Here is a 4,495-nt window from a genome sequence, read left to right as displayed (position 1 = left end):
AATTAAGATGCATGAGTGTTAATTTCTCAGTGAAAAATCCCTATCTGTATTCATCGCAACCAATTAAGTTCCTTTATGAGTAGTACGAGTTTTCTGTCCACGTCCACGTGAGTGGTCATTATACGGGAAACTTGGTCTGACGTCAGAGCTCCTAATCATCTCTGACAAATAATCTTCTGCACCGAGTTTCGAACTGGTATCGCCCAGGCTATGTTTATATTTTACAAATATTTAAACCTGATACCGAGATATCGTAACTGTCTGAACAGAAAGTCATAATGAGAGTAATAATAACCAGTGTTACTTATTTCACCCACCTGTCATAAAATTATACCAATAGTCCCCTGTACACGTACCACGGTTTCACACGGCGTTAAGAGCAATATGTTTGTCTGTTGTCAACTGCCAGAAAAAAAACAATACCAGGAATTTTTTCCGAAAAACTTACCTACAAGATAAACAGCGGTGAGAATCCTCGTAAAGCTACGTAAATCTACGTAATGTAAAGTTACTCGTTTATATCTAAAGGGCGAAGTTGTCGAAGTTTTTATATTTGAGCTGGGAGGAATAAACATAACTTATATCAGTGGCATTTATGTTTGGGTGTGGAGAGCATTCAGTAGTAAAATATGATGTACAAACACCAGAAAACTTTGTCTTGTGAAAATATGTGAATATGTCCTTTATTGTATGACAATTACTCTTCTTCAAATTAAAACTAGCCGGCTTAATTACCGTGTTGTAGTGTTTACCCACGTTACAATTAATTAACCAGCAAAAGCGTTAATTTCCATGAAAATCCCAATCTAACAAGCACAAAAATTCCAGAGACCGCCAGACTCACACTTGTAATAGGTGAATGTCCAAAAACACTCTTTTGTTATGCAATTAGTACGCCTGAAAACACGAACTAAAATGACCAACCCTCAAACAAGACAACAATCAAATCGTACGTGTTAGCCTTCCCTCGTACTAGCGTGTTCATCACAACCAATTAATCTCCTTGGTGAGTATTAAAAGTTATCTGCCAACGCTCACCTGACTTGTCACTACAGGGGGCATGGATGCCGCTCTATAAAATGGTGGCGGGCTCGGATATCGTCACCAAATCTGCCAATTACTCTACATCAACCAACCTGAATCATCTGTTACAAATACAAACTATAGGCCTATAACTTTAGGGATGTTGACACTAACTACCAGGATATCGTGACTTTTCTCACCAATCAGAAATAAAGAAAATAATCACATAGAAATAAAATGATACGACTATTAATTGCATATACATTGTATATACATTATAATTTTATATTTAAGAGTTATGCCATCACTAATTACACGCTAAAAGTATCAAGTGTCGCAAACACCAGCCTGACGAAGACAAAAAGTTCTTTTGTCTTCATCTCTTAGCCAAACATTTAGCCAGGTACATACGTGTGAACATGTCATGGTCGACCTCTGTCTGTGCCAAGAGATCTCTACAATGTTATACATCATGATTTCCGAGGAAAAGAAGGCTTCGGTAAATTTACAGCTATCGTCCGCAACAAAGCAATAACCTTTATCGAGACGCCTTTAATCCAATCTTTTGTCCGTACAGAACTGGCACATATGAAAACGCCTTTACTGTATTACAAAACGCAAAATGATTAAGACAATGCCATAGTTGTGAGCATTCATGTGTGTGTGGAAAAGGTGTTAAATCTGATGTCCTCTTGGCTTGCCCTTTATAGCAGACATGTTGTTCTTACACAATGTGGCGTAATGACATGTATAAAATCAAGATTTTACTTTGACTCTTGCGTAACATTGTGCCTGTTTATAAAGTTTAACAAACCGGTGCATTTAGTTAAAGAACATAATGATAGGTCATCCTATACCCGTTCGATTCCACACGGCATCACATTCGTACCACTTGAGGACCTGTCGCGGCATAATCCCACAATGCAACAGTCAAAAACAGCGTTATGCATAACCACTGCTTGGAGATTGAAATCTCGAGGTCAAATATAAAAAGATTTTGAAACTCTTTACAGACGTCAAAATTACAGCATACCCTAAAAATTAGGGTGAAATTAGATTGTGAGGAATATTGTGTTATAAATTCAACTTACGTGTTTGAAAAAATTCCCCATAATCATGTACAACAACTGTGCACAAATTTATATGCAATTCTGATCATAAAAGTTGATAGATATACATGTGAGGCATTATGTTCAGATTTAATATCTGAAAGTATTTTAACTCAAATTAAAAAGCTGCTCTTGACCCCAAATATCTGTAATACAACAGAGATTCTGTGATACGAAGGATCCGAGTGAAGATGTATTGGCGTCATCAGAAATGTATCACGAAAAACATCTCACAATGTTGAGTTAAGTGTCTGATGAAAATGTGGCGAAGAGGATCTTCGCTTCGTGTGCTTTCTCAGTAAGACATATAGTTCTGACATAAAGCGACTCAAGCGGCCATTCCACAAAAAATACTCTTTAAAGAAAATATTAAATAAATGTACATAACCATGTGTAAAGTTAAAATATTAAATCCTGTCCGATGTACCTCATCTCTACAGAACCTTAAAATTATCTGATAATTTTGTGTGTAAAATTATATATAAAAACTGTTATCATTCTCGCAGACAGAACAGAATACATGCCAACTATATAAACGTTTACATTGCCTTAAGATAGGCAAATTCTGTTCTCTTTGGAAATAAATATATCATTTATACCAAACTTTGTTTTACAGAAATAAAAAACATTTACATAAAAACATGCATTCTACAAAATCCAGTAGATCCACTGACAAGTCTTGCATAATAGGCCTACACTAGAAGTGTAACTCCGAAAAAAAATCGCTGTTTTGACTCAACATTTCAGTAGTGATGCAGTAGTTTTTGCTTTTCTTAGTTACATAACTTGTATATTGTGCATTCCTACTTCTCCCTTTATGTGCATCCATTTAAAATTGAGTCATTATATAACCTACATTTCCGGAATTTAAAATCCTTGCCTCGGTGTCTTGTATTCAGTGAAATGCATGTGAAAACGCTCAAACATAAAAAAAACAAAAATGCATCCTGAGATTATGATAATTTTGAGGACTTTGCTCAGATATGGAGACAGTTGTCAGTTTGGAGTAGACCTCTCACGTTCTCAGACATTCCGGATTAACAACAACAACATCTCCCAGACACTGGCGCCAGCAGACAACGGTAGAACACTTCAAATGGAGATTACCAAAATCTGTGGTAAAGAAAACAATGACGACAAATGATCACTTCTCGCCTCTTGTGGAGGTTACTTCTTGAGGACAATATCACACTGAGTACCCGATATCACAAAGAGTGACCGAATTCTTTTGTCACATTGTAATCTCTTTAAGAGGAGAAGCCGTTTTACTCAAACGTCCGAATTTGTGTTGAGTTGAAGCATTATTTGTAGACAGAGTAGTAAAATTGGAAAATTTAAAAATTTGCGTAAACATCCCCTGAATATAATCCAGAGTCATCAAATGCAAAGATGTAACGTTTCTCGTCTTTAAAATTTGTCAGCTTAATTCGCTAGCTGTTATAAGAGTTATCCAAGAATTGGCAATTTGGTTAACTAGCGTTAGTCTCAGACTACCATATAGACACAGGGAAGACCAAGGCGTTTTCATTGGACTAAAGTGGCCAACGTTCAAACAAGAAAACTGTGGCAACCTAAAATCACGAAAGGCTGCTTCAAAACGTACAATATTTTTCAAATCTGGTTTGCATGGACATGAACAGTCCAAAGTAACATAAGTTCTTCAGATGTTATAAAATTGTAAGCCACTGGGGAAGATGTCTTGGATCTTTTCTCTCGTTTGTGCCGCATCCTTATCTCTTTCCGTCTTTCAATACGGACTCCACTGAACTGAAGAGATAATAATTAAGATACAAGAGTGTTAATTTCTCATGAAAATCCCCATCTGCCAGACACAAAAATTGCACTGACCAGTACACTCATTTACAGTTAGCTTTCTTTGGATCAACAAAACACACTCTTACGATTGGTGAATTTGAGTACACCGTATTGTTATGCAACAGACAAAAAGACGAAGGTATTTTGATTGGACTAAAATGGCCAACACTCAAACAAAACAACAGTGAAACCCTAGGTGCTAGACTTCTCCTCCCGTATGGGCGCATTCATCACAACCAATTAAGCTCCTTTATGAGTAATACGAATTATCTGTCAACGTTCACGTGAGTGGTCACTATACGGGAAACTTGGTCTGACGTCACAGCTCCTAATCATTTCTGACAAATAATCTTCTGCACCGAGTTTCGAACTGGTATCGCCCAGCCAATGTTTATATTTTACAAATATTTAAACCTGATACCGAGATATCGTCTCTATCTGAACAGAAAGTCACGATGAGAATAATAGTAACCAGTGTTACTTATTTCACCCACCTGTCCATAAAATTATACAACTATGACACTGTACTTGTACCACGTTTTGACACG

Source organism: Liolophura sinensis, chromosome 11, assembly GCF_032854445.1.
Source record: "Liolophura sinensis isolate JHLJ2023 chromosome 11, CUHK_Ljap_v2, whole genome shotgun sequence".
Lineage (NCBI taxonomy): Eukaryota > Metazoa > Mollusca > Polyplacophora > Chitonida > Chitonidae > Liolophura > Liolophura sinensis.
The sequence above is the reverse complement of the archived record's forward strand: the minus strand, read 5'-3'. Positions refer to the sequence as shown.